We start from the raw sequence: 16,018 nt of genomic DNA, 5'->3' as shown, positions 1-16,018 counted from the left end.
TTCCTCCATTTTAAGCAAGGATTAACAGGTTAGGGGAGTTCCTTCACGTATATACATGCTTTATGATTGTTTGGTATTGTAATGTATGATCATGATGCCCTGTATAATCCCACATTGTGGTGTTTTCGAGTTTCTGGAAAAATTTCAAGAAACCGCCTAGCGGATCTGGATGTGCCGCCAGGCGACGCATGAATAATAACCCAATTCTGGGTTTTTTGTGATGAACCGCCTGGCGGCAAGGGTGACTCCGCCAGGCGATGCGAACAGTCTGAAAAATGCTATTTTTCGTACTTTTCACACAGCAGGAACCGTCGGGCGCAGCTTCGATACCGCCAGGCGCAGCTTTGATACCGCCAAGCGCCAAGCTTTGATTTTCTGGGCGCTAGGCGCCACATATTTTTCTAGTTTGCGCAGTTTTCGTAGAATTGCGTTTCCCGATTTGTTAACTGTCTGATTTAGGTGAAATTTTGACAGGCGATTTATAACATGTTTTTATTCACTTTGAATGGTGGAGATTGGAATTTGATGTCTGCAGCTAGAGATATAAATCACTCATGATTGGTTGTTTTAATTCCCTAATAGTATGATTATCAATGGATGATTAAGTGTGCTTAAGTGCTGGTATGGCCTTGATTGACGAATGTATATAATATATATATATATATATATATATATATATATATATAAATGTATAATATATATATATATATATATATATATATATATATATGTATATATATATATATATATATATATATATATATATATATATAGATGTGTGATTGATGAGTATGTTTTAGTAGTGCTTGTTGAGCCATGTTGAATATATGAACATATATATATGTTAGCTCGAATGTATGATGTTATAAGTGTGTGAATAAGGCCACTATTGATGATATCACTATGACCGAGTGTTGCATGATCATGACGGGTTTTGGAAAAGTATGGGAACATGATAATCATACTTTAAATGTAATAGAATTGCGAGGGCATGCAGAATAAGTATATAACTTTCATTGTGTCTTTTGTCGGGTATGTGAATTGTAAGCATGCAAAGGGTTGGTAAAATGGGAAGGGGAAAATAAAGTGTGTGTTGGAATTGATTTAAGAGGTAAGTATATATGAATTATAAAAGAGAGGAATGTGTGCTTATACTTGAAAGATGCATATGTGTTGTGATGTTGTAATTTGGAATATATGAATGTGTATGTTGATTTCTGGATGTTTGAGAATTGAATGGTTGAATTCTAGGAAATGAATTAGAGTACCTAAAACTAATAGTGTCACATTACTGGTGTAGCGCCTGGCGGTGTAGACTGAACCGCTAGGCGATACTAGGAAACAGGAATGTCTTGTGAGTTGTGGCGCCCGGCGGTGATGTGAAACCGCTAGGCGGTCTGTACTGCAATTTCGCCTAGTCACGCTTAGGCTGCTCTAGACGATGGTGTAGTGGCAGGGTGTGTTGTGATATGTTTTGCATGACTTGTTGTGTTGGTCCTGGTCTGGGATATGCTTGATGTTGTCATGAGCGGGTAGGTTCATGACTGATGATGAACACGTGATGATATGAGCGGGGAGGTTCATATCCTGATACTCTTGTGTGGGGATACGAGCGGGGAGGTTCGTATGTTTCGTGCTCACACTTGAGAGATACTGCAAGCGAGAAGGTTCGCAGCTGGTGGATCACGTGTGTTGGACTATGGGTGGGGAGGTCCGTAGAGTTGGACTACGAGCGGGACGGTTAGTAGATTGGACCACGAGTGGGCAGGTTCGTGGAAGCATTGGAATCCCTAAGACCAACTTGAGTATGTACCTTGTGTAGCGTAGTGTGCTTTTCTTGTTTTTGTTATCATGTTGTGATGTGAAACTTGGATCAGAGGATGCTGTGCCATGAGCGGGTAGGTTCATGGATGGTGGTGAACACGTGATGATATGAGCGGGGAGGTTCATATCATGTTACTCTCATGTGGGGATACGAGGGAGGTAGGTTCGTATGTTTTGTACTAACACTTGAGAGATGCTACATGCGGGGAGGTACGTAGCTGGTGGATCACGTGTGTTGGACTACGGGCAGGTAGGTTCGTAGAGCAGGACTACGAGCGGGTAGGTCCGTAGAGCAGGGCTACGAGTGAGGAGGTTCGTAGAGGCAGGACCACGAGCAGGCAGGTTCGTGTGAGCATCATAAACCCTGAATTTGAGGCTAACTATTGGTGTGTTGTGAAGGTTGAAAAGCCTTGGGCATTAAGGTTTTGGCCAAGAACTAACTAGAATAAAATAATTGGGTGTATTGTTAAGTTTATTAAATTAATTGATTGTTTATTTTGAGCTCACCCTTTCTGTTTGTGTTTGACGATGATCGTGTGATTCGTTACACGGGAGCAGATGATGTTACAGGTGATGCTGGTGATGCATGGAGATGGAGAGAGGGCTAGCTTGGGGGCTCTTGAGCTAGGTTTTTTTATGATGTTCTTTCATTATGTTCGATTTTGAAAACTTGTAATAAGATTATTATTTAGTTATGTTTAAATTATGGGGCGTTGAAAAATAATTTGAATTTTCCTGCGTTTGGAAATAATAAAATTTTGTCGATTGATTTTCAATATTTTATTTTATTTATTTAATTAAGTAATTTTCAGTAGGGATGTTACAACTGAGATACAAGCAGTACCAGATTTGGAATGGAATAACAGTGAGCCTGAGAATGATAATGAAAGAGTAGCAGAAGATGATGTATCTGGTGGAAGTGAAGATGGAGTGTCTCAGCAATCTCCAAACAGACAGAGGCAAAGAGATAAACAACCGCTTACATGGATAGATGATTATGTTAGTGGTGAAGGGTTATCAGAGGATGAGATCCACATGGCACTAATGGTGTCAAGTGATCCTGCGTGTTTTGAAGATGTTGTAAAGAGTTCCAGCTGGAGATTGGCTATGGATGACGAAATCAAATCCATCACCAAAAATCATACATGGACACTTACCGAGCTACCTACTGGAGTTAAAAAGATTGGAGTGAAATGGGTTTACAAAACCAAATATAATGAGCATGCACAGATTGACAAGTATAAGGCTATATTGGTAGCCAAAGGGAATTCTCAAAAGCATGGAGTTGACTTCACAAAGGTTTATGCACCAGTTGCAAGAATGGATACAGTGCGGATGATTATTGCTCTAGCTGCTCATCAAAATTGGCAAATTTTTCAATTAGATGTTAAATCGACCTTCCTACATGGTGAATTAAATGAGGATGTCTATGTAGAGCAACCAAGAGGATACGAAAAGAAGGGTAGTGAGCACTTGGTCTACAAGTTGCACAAAGCCTTGTATGGGTTAAAGCAAGCTCCACGCGCTTGGTTTAGTCGAATTGAAGCCCATTTTATTGTTGAAGGATTTCAGCGATGTGATAGTGAGCAAACTCTATTCGCCAAGAAAAATCAAGACGGAAAAATTATTATTGTAAGTATCTATGTTGATGATTTAATTTTCACTAGCAATGATGCCGTTATGATATCTGAATTCAAAAATTCCATGTTAAGAGAATTTGATATGTCTGATTTGGGGAAGATGAGATTTTTCCTTGGAATTGAAGTGTTGCAAAGGCCAGATGGCATTTATATATGTCAAAGAAAGTATGCACTGTAAGTATTAAGTAGGTTTGGGATGCTAGATAGCAATGCAGTATGCAGCCCAATAGTTCCTGGTTGCAGATTGAGCAAAAATGAAAACGGAAATACTGTTGACGAAACTTATTTTAAGCAGTTGGTTGGAAGTCTGATGTATCTCACCACCACAAGACCTGACATGATGTTTATCACTTGCCTTATAAGCAGATATATGGCAAAACCAATGGACATTCATCTCCAAGCAGCTAAAAGAGCCCTACGATATCTGAAAGGTACTATAAATTATGGAATTTATTATAAGACAGCAGGAGATGGTAAGTTGTTGGGATTCACAGACAGTGACTATGTAGGAGATATAGAAGATAGAAAAAGCGCATCTGGTTATGTGTTTTTAATGAATTCAAGTGTTGTCTCATGGTGTTCAAAGAAACCAGCAATTGTAACTTTATCCACCACAAAGGCAAAATTTGTAGCAATTGCTGTTTGTGCTTGTCAAGGAGTATGAATTAAGAGAATTCTAAAGGAGTTGGGACATGACTATGAAGACTGCACAACTATCATGTGTGATAACAACTCAACCATCAAATTGTCTAAAAATCCTGTCATGCATGGCCAAAGTAAACATATTGATGTTAGGTTTCATTTCCTAAGAAATCTTACAAAGGAAGGCATAATTGAATTAGTTCATTGCAAAAGTCAAGAACATATGGCAGATATTATGACCAAACCATTGAAGGTTGATGTTTTTGAGAAGCTTCGAAAGCTGCTAGGAGTGTGTGATATGACTGATATAAACTAATTGCCTCACTTCATACCATTTAGTTTAAGGGAGGAAGTGAAGACGTTAATATTTTCTGTTTTAGAATAATATCTTGGTGGTTACCAAGATATCTTAGGGATTTTTTCCTCTATTTCCTCTATTTCTGTTATTTCTGATTCAGTTCTTATTTAAACTGTGTCGCACATCAATAATATGCAAATCATTTGTTATCTGCATTATTTACATATCAGTATTAACAATGGTGATGTGCGTGTGTAGTGCATGTTATGACGCAGTAGATATATACCACATGCATGGCTATTATATACCTCGTCGACGGACAACTTCGCCAATGCGGTGTCACCGACATTGAGCTTCTCCGTCTTCGCCACCCCAAAACGTGAATTCAAGTTCTGGATTAGGCGATCTTGATTGTGCGATGGAGACGTAGATAACATGCATACGTGTTGTTAAGCAATGCATGCATTTCTAGACAAGAACTTGACCCTTTGCTTTGCAAACCCAAGGTTGATTTTGCAACATTTAGGTGGTGTAAAGAACATAGAGGACAAGCTCGTGGCGACCACGATGAACCTCAATCGTTGACGCCACCATTGGGCAAAGCTCATCGTGATCTCGCTGACTAGATGATATTGGTTGTGTTGAGTGATGGTTGAGCGCAGACTTCCGCTTTGTGCACGCTCTAACGAATGGTTCAAAGAGGGGTGGAGGAATGAGAGAATGGCAAAGATGGATGAAGATGTTAGTAATTTTGGGTCATGCATATATATGATACATAATTAAATGTGTTAGGGCCATTATTTATTAAGCCAAATAATAAAGTGATCTGACTAAATTAAAGATTTGGCTAAAGGCATATGTCATGAAAAAAAATATTGTATAGAAACCATTTAGTAATTTCTAATTTGATGAGGGGCCAAATTAGAAATACTAAAACTTAAGTAATTCAGTTTATAAATGGTCGTGGTCCCCCTCTGAGAGCACACAGAGTCATAACGTACTTCTCAAGTTCATGTTCCTTACTCTCTATCCCGTCAAGGAAGAAAACCAAAGGGAAATAAAGATACTCTACAGGAGAAAGATAATTGTATCAGTAGTCATAACGTATTTTTCAAGTTCCTGTTCCTTTCTCTCTATCCCATCAAGAAAGAAAACCAAAGGGAAATAAAGGTGCTCTACAAGAGGAAGATCACTGTATCAGTAGTGCTCTAATATCATCGTTATGGCCAATTCAGGTACGCTTCCATTTATTATTTACAGCATGATTATCAGTATGGGATATTGCTTATGATTGATCAATATTAGGATCATATTTTGTTTTTGCTTACATATGGTATCAAAGCCACCCATACTTGATTAATGTCTGTCTTTGGGTAATTTAATTAATTTTATTCAGAACCCTAAATCCCTAATTCAGAACCCTTAATCCCAATTTTGATTTTAGGAGAAAAACCCCAAATTGAGAATCCTAGGGTTTCTTAAAACCCTAATTCTGCACCTTTTACGAACGCTGTCTTCTTCCTCTCATCGGCGACGAACAACCTTTTTTCCCCTGCGAATGAACCTCCATTTCTGGTTTTCTGCAGGTGTGTGGAGGTGTATTCTGCAGCGGCGGTGTGGTTGTAGTGGTGCGACTCGCGATAGCTTCGTCAACGTTCTTCGTCTCCGGCTGCGGCAACGGCTGCGTGGGGGTTTCGCGTCTTCGTCTCTGGCAACGCCGATCTGTTACACGTGGAGGTTTCGTGTCAGCGACGTTTTGGTTCCGCGTTTAGGGTAGGTCCGGTAATGGTGTGTCGACGGTGGTTCCTCCAATGGTGCAGTCGCGGGACCTCTGTCGTAGTAGCGAAAACGATTCTGCACTTGCAACGACACCGTTCTGGACTTGCAGTGGTGGTTGCTTGCGGTAGCAGGTGCGCGACCTGGACTCGCGAGGGAGCTGCCATGGTGGATCGCGTCACCACGTCGCATATCTGGTGCCCTATTTTTTCGAGTGCTGCAGTGGTCGTCAGAGAGGCAGATCTGGTTTACGATGGCGGCTTCGTAGAACATGGTGGCTAGGGTTCAAGGTTCTTGTATGGTTCTGTGCGCATGGTTCTGTGCGCATGAGGAGAAGGAGATCGAATAAGAAAAACCCTTAATTGAATTAAGGTATAAATACACATTTGGTACCCAAATTTTTTCGGAAAGTTCAATGTGGTAGCCGAACTTTATGAATGTTCAATTTGGTACCCCAATTTTCTAAAGAGGTTCAATTTGGTCCTCTCCGTTAAGTTGGAGTTAACACCCTGTCCGTACAGGACACGTGTCAAGCCATGAAATTTTTATTTTTTTTTAAATTCTTTTTTAAAAAATTAATTTTTTTTTTCAAAAAATTAATTTTTTTTTTCAAAAAATTTAAAAAACTGCCACGTGTCAGTTTATCATCGTGCCACGTGGCAGCTTACAAACATGACACGTGGCAGTGTAATAGTTGTTTTCAATTTAGTACCCCAATTTAAATTTTTGGTTCAATTTAGTACCCAAATTTTTTAAAATGATCCAATTTCGTCCTTTCCTATTTGAGACCAAATTAGTAAATAAGCTTAATTATAATTTATATAAACATGTTAAAATAATTGTTTTGAATTTATACATCAAATCACTATACCTAAATACTTAAATTATTTTATTTTTTTCATTTTAACCTTTGTAATTTTTTATACATGAAATTTTTTACGCTTGTAAAAAATAAAATAATTTGAATATTTAGGTGTTGTGATTTGATGTATAAATTCAAAACAATTATTTTAACATGTTTATATAAATTATAATTAAGCTTATTTACTAATTTGGTCTCAAATAGGAAAGGACGAAATTGGATCATTTTAAAAAATTTGGGTACTAAATTGAACCAAAAATTTAAATTGGGGTACTAAATTGAAAACAACTATTACACTGCCACGTGTCATGCTTGTAAGCTGCCACGTGGCACGATGATAAACTGACACGTGGCAGTTTTTTAAATTTTTTGAAAAAAAATATTAATTTTTTGAAAAAAAAATTAATTTTTTGAAAAAAAATAATTTTTTTAAAAAAAATTAAAAAAAAAATTAAAATTTCATGGCTTGACACGTGTCCTGTACGGACACGGTGTTAACTTCAACTTAACGGAGAGGACCAAATTGAACCTCTTTAGAAAATTGGGGTACCAAATTGAACATTCCTAAAGTTCGGGTACCACATTGAACTTTCCGAAAAAGTTTGGGTACCAAATGTGTATTTATACCTTGAATTAATTAAATTCATTTTGAATTTTGGGTTCAAATAAGACATTTGAACATAAGGATTTCTATTTTTTGAAATATAAAATATAATTTTATTTATTTTATATATTCTTTGGTTGTTTAATATATAAAATAAATATATTTGGTTTTGGAATAAATAAATAAATAAATAATCAAATCCTGGTTTTCTTTAATATTTTAAATGAATTAATTGAATCAAGAAGTCACCAAAGTGATCTCTCTTGAGTAGATAGTTCATGAAAAATGTTAAATGTTGGTGTTTATGTACGTTCATGCGGGTATTGATCGGCCCAAAGGAAGATTAATATTTTGCCGGATTGCATATACACTTGTAATGATAAACATGTGATAATTATAAAGATTTGCTTTGTCGATGATAAATTAATCCAAAGATTGGTTCGTTGTTGGGCGTGCTTTATTGTCAATGTTTGATCATTACAACCAGATAACCCTAGTAGTTAATATTATTGTCCAAAGACTTTATATTAATGGTGCATTGGGTGTCTTGGGATGGGTTAAACCATTATTTGAATATTTTTATAATGATTTATTTTATTATGTGAGCATAATAAGTTATTCCTCTTATTTTATATATAGCTACAGTTGCTTCTGTATCTGCCAATGTGAATTCTGTTCCGATCCTCAATGGAACAAATTTTAAGGATTGGAAGGAGAACATTGAAATTATCCTTGGCTGCATGGATCTGGATCTTGCATTAAGGACTGAGCAACCCCCTACTCCTACGGCGTCTAGTACTCCCGAAGACAAGAGGGATCATGAGAAGTGGGATCGCTCAAACTGCATGAGTATAATGATCATTAAGCGCGGCATCCCAGAGGTGTTTAGGGGCACTGTTTCTGAAGACATAACAACTGCCAAAGAATTCCTTGTTGAGATTGAGAAGCGCTTTGCAAAAAGCGATAAGGCAGAGGCAAGTACTCTTCTTTAGAACTTGATCTCCATGAAATATCAAGACAAAGGAAATATCAGGGAATACATTATGAGCATGTCTAATATTGTCTTCAAACTCAAGGCACTAAAGCTTGAAATCTCAGATGACTTACTCATTCATTTGGTGTTGATTTATCTTCCTGCACAGTTTAATCAGTTTAAAGTATCTTATAATTGTCAGAAGGATAAATGGTCTCTTAATGAGCTCATTTCATACTGTGTGCAAGAAGAGGAAAGACAAAAGCAAGACAAGATAGAAAGTGCTCATTTTGCAAGCACCTCAAAGGCTAAGGGCAAAAGAAAGAGATCGAAGGATCCCAAGAAGGAAGCTGCTAAGGGTCCAGAACAAAAGAAACAATCTCAGAAAAGCAAATGTTTCTTTTGCATTAAGACTGGACACGTAAAGAAGAAATGTGCCAAATATCATGCTTGGCATGCAAAGAAAGGTATGTTTCTTACTTTGGTCTGTTCTGAGGTCAATTTAGCGTCAGTACCTGGTAACACTTGGTGGTTAGACTTAGGTGCAACTACTAACATCAGTGTTTCTTTGAAGGGTTGCCTAAACTACCGGAAGCCAACTGATTCTGAAAGATGGATATATGTTAGAGATGACAAATCGGTGGAGGTGGAGGCTATTGGGCATTTTAGATTATTATTATGTACTGGTTTTTATTTGGATGTGAAAGACACTTTTGTTGTACCATCATTTAGACAGAATTTAATTTCAGTTTCTTATTTGGACAAATCTGGTTATTCTTGTTCATTTGGAAATAATGAATTTAGTTTGTCTTTTAATTCAAATATTGTTGGAACTAGTTCACTTTTGGCTTATGATAATCTATATTTGCTTGATACTGTGACCACCTATAATGAAACCTTCAATACAGAATCTCATGGTACTAAATGTAAAATTGACAATACTCAATCAGGAACATTATGGCCAGTGGCGGAACTTGCTCAATAATTATGGGGGTGCCAAAATACACTTAAAATTTATATATTTAATTATAGATCCGTAAGATTATTGAACTCAATAATAATTGAATCAATACTAAAATTTTTAGTTATATTTTGTTTTTAATATAAATAATCATATCGTCAGCAAAAAAATTCATCTTCCGTTTTATTTTGCAATCTTATTTTGATAATTTTCACTATAGAAAATTATCTTTCTGATATAGTTGTAGAAACAAGAAGAGTTAAAATAAGACGAAACGGATTAAAAAATCAATCAAGTAGATGTAATTGACTTCCTATTTTTGTCAAAGATTGATTTTGTCTATTTTCTTCCTCATGGTAGCTTCCATTTTATCACTTTTAAATAATTTATTTATTCTTTTATTTCTTCATCAATATACTTATGTTTTAAAAAAAATACTAAAAGATAATTTATCATAATCTAAATAAAAATTGCGATACGTAATTAATAAAAGAAAAATATATGATAATCAAGTCACAATTATAAACCAGTTATTAAAAAACACTTGGTGCATTGCTTTTTCTTCTATATTTATAAAAATGAATATACCAAATGCTCGTAAGATAAAAAATAATATTAATTATTAAACTAATATTTCACTATCAATTGAGAAAAAAAAATTACTTTTTTCTTCATTAATAGAATAAAGCATACAAAAACAAAACACAAAATAATGAATTTGTGTTCAAGTTTCTTTTTTTCTTCATAAACAAAAGAAAACAAAACAAGTAAAAGTCTAAAGTGGGTACAATATGTGAGAAACTCAAAAAACAGTGAGAGAAAAAATAAAAAATATCTTAATAAATTTGTTTATTTTTATTAAATTTAATTTATGCTTTATTATTTATTAACATTAAATGTTATATTTTATAAAATAAATAAAAAGATACCTATTTTAATTTTTATCAATTCTCAATATATATTTTTATTATTTAAAAAATTCAAAAAAATTAAATTTCTTATACATAATTAATAAAATAAAAAATAAAACAATTTTCATATAACATTAAAAAAATTTCAAAAAAAGTTTGGGGGGGCCACGGCTCCCTCCTGTCCCTTCATTGGTCCGCCAATGATTATGGCACAAGCGCTTAGGTTACATCTCTAAAAATGGAGTTGAACGACTTGTGTCAAATGGAATCTTAGAGTCCATTGACTTCACAAACTTTGTTGTTTGTGTTGAATGCATTAAGGGCAAACAAACCAAAGCGAAGAGATTAGGTGCATATAGAGCTTCAGACGTCTTAGAGTTGATTCATACAGATATTTGTGGGTCATTTCCTACACCTTCTTGAATGGTCAACAATACTTTATATCATTCATAGACGATTACTCAAGATATGCATACTTATTTCTTATACATGAAAAGTCACAGTCTTTGGATGTGTTCAAATCTTTTAAAGTTGAAGTTGAAATTCAACTCGACAAAAGAATTAAGTCTGTTAGATCTGACCATGGTGGTGAGTACTATGGCAGATATGATGGATCAGGTGAACAGTGTCTAGGACCTTTTGCCAGGTACCTAGAGGAGTGTGAAATTGTCCCACAGTACACCATGTCAGGATCACCCAGTATGAATGGTGTAGCTGAGAGACGAAACCGAACTCTTAAGGATATGGTAAGGAGCATGATTTGTCATTCCACCTTACCAGAGTCACTCTAGGGAGAGGCACTAAAGACGACAACTTATATTCTAAACAGAGTACCAACTAAAGCAGCTACCAAAATACCTTATGAGCTTTGGATTGGGCGAAAGCCTAGTCTAAAGCATTTCCATGTGTGGGGTTGTCCAGCTGAGGCAAGGCCTTATAAGCCAAATGAAAAGAAATTGGACTCCCAAATAGTAAGTAGTTACTTTATTGGTTATTCTGAGAGATCCAGGGGATATAAATTTTATGATCCCATATTAAAGACAATTTTTGAGACAGGGACTGTTACATTCTTTGAGGATATTGAGTTTGGGGGGAAGAATCAGATTAGGAAATTTGTTTTAGAGGAAAAATCGGTAAAAATTCCAAAATCGATTCAAACAAATACTTTCGATGAAGTAAGTTCGGAACCTTCATAAAACATTGCTGATGAACACCATACTCAAGATGATTTGGTTGTTCGTGAAGAACAAACTCAAGATCCTCAATAACCTATGCTTCATGAGCCAGCACCTTTGCGGAGATCCATGAGAGAAAGGAGAAGTGCCATTTCAGATGATTATGTTGTATTTCTCCAAGAAAATGAAGATCCTAACAATGGTGTGATGGAAGATGACCCAATCACCGTCCGACAAGCCATACAGGATCCTAATTCAGAAAAATGGATTGAAGCAATGAGGGAAGAGTATAAATCCATGCAACACAATAAAGTTTGGGAACTTGTCCAATTACTAGAAGGTGTGAAACCCGTTGGTTATAGGCCAGCATAATCTAATACAGTCATCCAAAAAGAAGTACATACGCTGATCAACATGTACAGTCCACACCACTAAAAGGTTATAAAATATCCTAAACATTCACTAAGGAAAACGGGTGACTACTACAGCGGGAAACGCCCTGGAAACCCATTCAACGCCTGTCCAGGAAAGGTGTATCTTCGCCTGCATTTTTATCTGCTCACGCCATTCGATAAGGACGATCATAGCAAAAGTAGAAGACACACAGAACACCATAAAAACTAGAAGGGTAAGCTAACTTGAACAAAAAGCAATTCATGCAAATTTTTATACTAAGACAGGAAATAGACTTTTATTACACAATCGATTAAATCATCAAATTAATCATGACCACAACACCACTCATCATTCTAGACTCGATATCCGGATTATGTAAGCGGCATTGGAGCTCTCGGTGACTTGCACTTGAGATGGTTCCTAAACTCTGCAGAGTTTTGGCACAAGGGGTATTCACCCAACCACTCTCAAGGTAAATCCCATCACCTCTATGATGGATCGGAATCATAGACCAGGACCTCCTGCTACTTCCCCCGACGTAATCCATCATACTCTACTTGAGTCTTGATGGTTACTGGAAGCGTCAGGATATCACCAATCTGAGTCCTCATGCCCTTACATTTACTAGACCACAAACCTTAGGATTTCCCTTGAAATCCTAACTCTAACATACTTCCATTCACATCAAGTTCACACTCAATTCCTTCATATAATTTAACATACATAAGGATCACATGCAATTATCAACCATCATCATCTCAAAGCAACCAACCAAGCACCAAGAAATCAAAAGAGTGGGAAAACCAATCTTCTGCAGGGAATCTCGCTTAGGCTAGAGGGTCTCGCCTAAGCTAGAGAGGTTATCTCGCTTAGGCGGGCTACCCTCGCCTGGGCGAGAGCCCTTACAGTGGCAAAAAGAAGTTCTGGACGAATTCTCGCTCAGGCGAAGCTGGCTCGCCTAGACGAGAGGTTATCTCGCTCAAGCGACTCCAGCTCGCCTAGGCGAGATTTCGCACAATGACAGAGGTGAGCTTCTGGTATTTTCGCTCAGGCGAGACCAACTCGCCTAGGCGAAACTACCAGAAAATCCTCCCTGTTCTGCACATGCAAACTCGCTCAAAGACCATTCCCACTCAATTTCATACATTAGCAGTCTCAAACATCAATTAAACAAGCAATCATGCAGTTAATGCACTCCCAAACACAATTCACACCAAAATGAGTTACAAAGTTAGCTTCCCTTACCTTTTTGTCAAGAATTCAATTTGGTGGAACCAAGCAAACTATGAGAGAGCAGAAGTTTCAGTTGGACCTAGGAGAATGGGGGCCAAGAGAGGAAGCGGCTGGGAATTCTGTTGAGCTGGTCCTTCCAGAATCTGAGCACGAAATCCGGCACACAATGAGATAGCAGAATTATGGAAAAGAGGTTGGAAGGGGGTTTGGACAACAGAGAAGGTGAGAAAGTGAGAAGGAATGGAGACAGCTTTCTGTTCTTATGAAGTCATGAAAGAGGGGTGTCACATTCTCCCCAACAACAAAAATTTTCGACCCGAAAATTGAGACTTACCAGCGAACAAGTGTGGGTACGACTTTCTCACATCTTCTTCTAATTCCCAAGTGGAATTACCTATCCTCTTGTCCCAGATGACCTGGACTAGTCTGATGGATTTCCCTCTGAGCTGCCTCAACTGAACATCTCCTAAGCTATCGGGTTGAACTTCCACTGTAAGATCTCCTCTAATCTGTAGATCTTCTATCTCAAGTATATGGGAAGGGTCTGGTACATACTTCCTGAGCTGTGAAACATGAAACACGGGGTGGAGGTTGGTCAAGGGAGGGGGCAGGGCAATCTCATATGCCAATGGTCCAACTCTTCTCAAAATCTGATATGGACCGACAAACCTAGGAGACAACTTCTTCTGACGGATGGCTCTCCCCACGCCAGTAGTCGGGGTAATCCTCAAGAAAACATGGTCCCCTGGTTCAAACTCTAAAGGTCTTCTCCTCTGATCAGCATATGATTTCTGTCTGCTTTGAGATGCTTTCATTCTTTCTTGTATGAGCTTGATCTTCTCAGTAGTCTGCCTCAGAAGCTCTGGTCCCACCACCACTGATTCTCCATCCTGATACCAGCATAAAGGCGTCCTACATCTCCTGCCATAAAGGGCCTCATAAGGCGCCATGCCAATACTGGTGTGAAAGCTGTTGTTGTATGTAAACTCCACCAACGGCAGGATCTCATCCCACACACCCAGATGATCCAGCACGCACGTCCGCAAGAGATCCTCAAGAGACTGGATGGTTCTCTCGGACTGTCCATCAGTCTGAGGGTGGTAGGCGGAGCTCATAGCCAACCTGCTACCCATAGCATCCTGCAGCGTCTGCCAGAAGCGGGAGGTGAATCGTGGGTCTCTATCAGAGACTATACTCGATGGCACACCATGTAACCTCACGATCTCACCGATATACAACTGTGCTAGCTTCGCCATAGACATCCTCAAGTTTACTGCTAGGAAGTGAGCACTCTTGGTGAGGCGATCTACTATCACCCACATAGCATCGTGGTTCCTCACAGTCCGAGGTAAATGGGTGACAAAGTCCATAGCGATGCTATCCCATTTCCACTCGGGTATCTCAAGTTGCTGAAGCATTCCCCCTGGTCTCTGGTGTTCTATCTTAGCCTTCTGACAGGTTAAACATGACGATACATATCGAGCGACATCTTGCTTCATGCCCGACCACCAGAACGATTCCCTCAGATCATGATACATTTTAGTCATGCCTGGGTGCATGCTAAAACGACTCTTGTGCCCTTCCTCGAGAATCATACCTTTCAGCTCTAAATCTTCAGGTATGCAAACTCTGCCTCTGAATCTCAGTACCCCATCACTTCCCATCAAGAAATCCTTGGCTTTCTCAGTACCGAGTAACTCTATTGTCCTCTGTAGCTTGGGGTCCGACGGTTGCTTCTCCTTTATCAGCTTAAGGAAATCATTAGACACTGTGAGATGGTTACATCTAATGACTCCCTCATCTAAAATCACCTGCAACTGCATATCTCTAAACTGCTCCACCAAATCTAACTCTCTGACCATCATGTGAGATGCGTGAACTGCCTTTCTGCTTAAGGCGTCAGCCACCACGTTCGCCTTCCCCGGGTGGTACAACAACTCAAAATCAAAGTCTTTCAGGAACTCCATCCACCGCCTCTATCTCATGTTTAACTCTTTCTGGTCAAACAGATACTTCAAACTCTTATGGTCACTGAAAACCTGAAATTGTGCACCATACAGGTAGTGTCTCCAGATCTTTAGTGCAAACACCACTGCTGCTAACTCCAAGTCGTGCGTGGGGTAGTTCTTCTCATGATTTTTCAACTGCCGGGAGGCATAGGCCACCACTCTCCGTTCTTGCATCAGAACACATCTCAAACCCTGATGAGAAGCATCACAGTAAACCTCAAAGGGTCTACTGGTATTAGGAATCACCAACACTGGAGCGCTAGTCAACTTTTGCTTTAGTTTTATAAAGCTCTCTTCACACCTGTCGGTCCAAGCAAAAGGTTGATCCTTGCGGGTTAACTGGGTCAAGGGGGCTGCTATCCTGGAGAATCCTTCAATGAATCTCCTATAGTAACCTGCCAACCCCACAAAGCTCCTTACTTCAGTCACTGATTTAGGGCGTTCCCAATTTAGCACAGCTTCTACCTTAGACGGATCTACTGCTATGCCCTGAGCCGATATCATGTGCCCCAAGAACTGAACTGAAGTCATCCAAAAATCACATTTTGACCGCTTTGCATACAACTGCTTCTCCCTTAGTATGCTCAGAACTATCTTCAGATGCTCCGCATGTTCCTCTGGAGTCCGCGAGTAAATCAAGATATCATCTATGAAAACCACCACAAACTTGTCTAGGAATGGCCTGAAGATTCGGTTCATGTAGTCCATGAACAA

This window comes from Vigna unguiculata, chromosome 10, assembly GCF_004118075.2.
Source record: "Vigna unguiculata cultivar IT97K-499-35 chromosome 10, ASM411807v1, whole genome shotgun sequence".
Classification (NCBI taxonomy): Eukaryota; Viridiplantae; Streptophyta; class Magnoliopsida; order Fabales; family Fabaceae; genus Vigna; species Vigna unguiculata.
Note: the sequence above shows the minus strand (reverse complement) of the source record.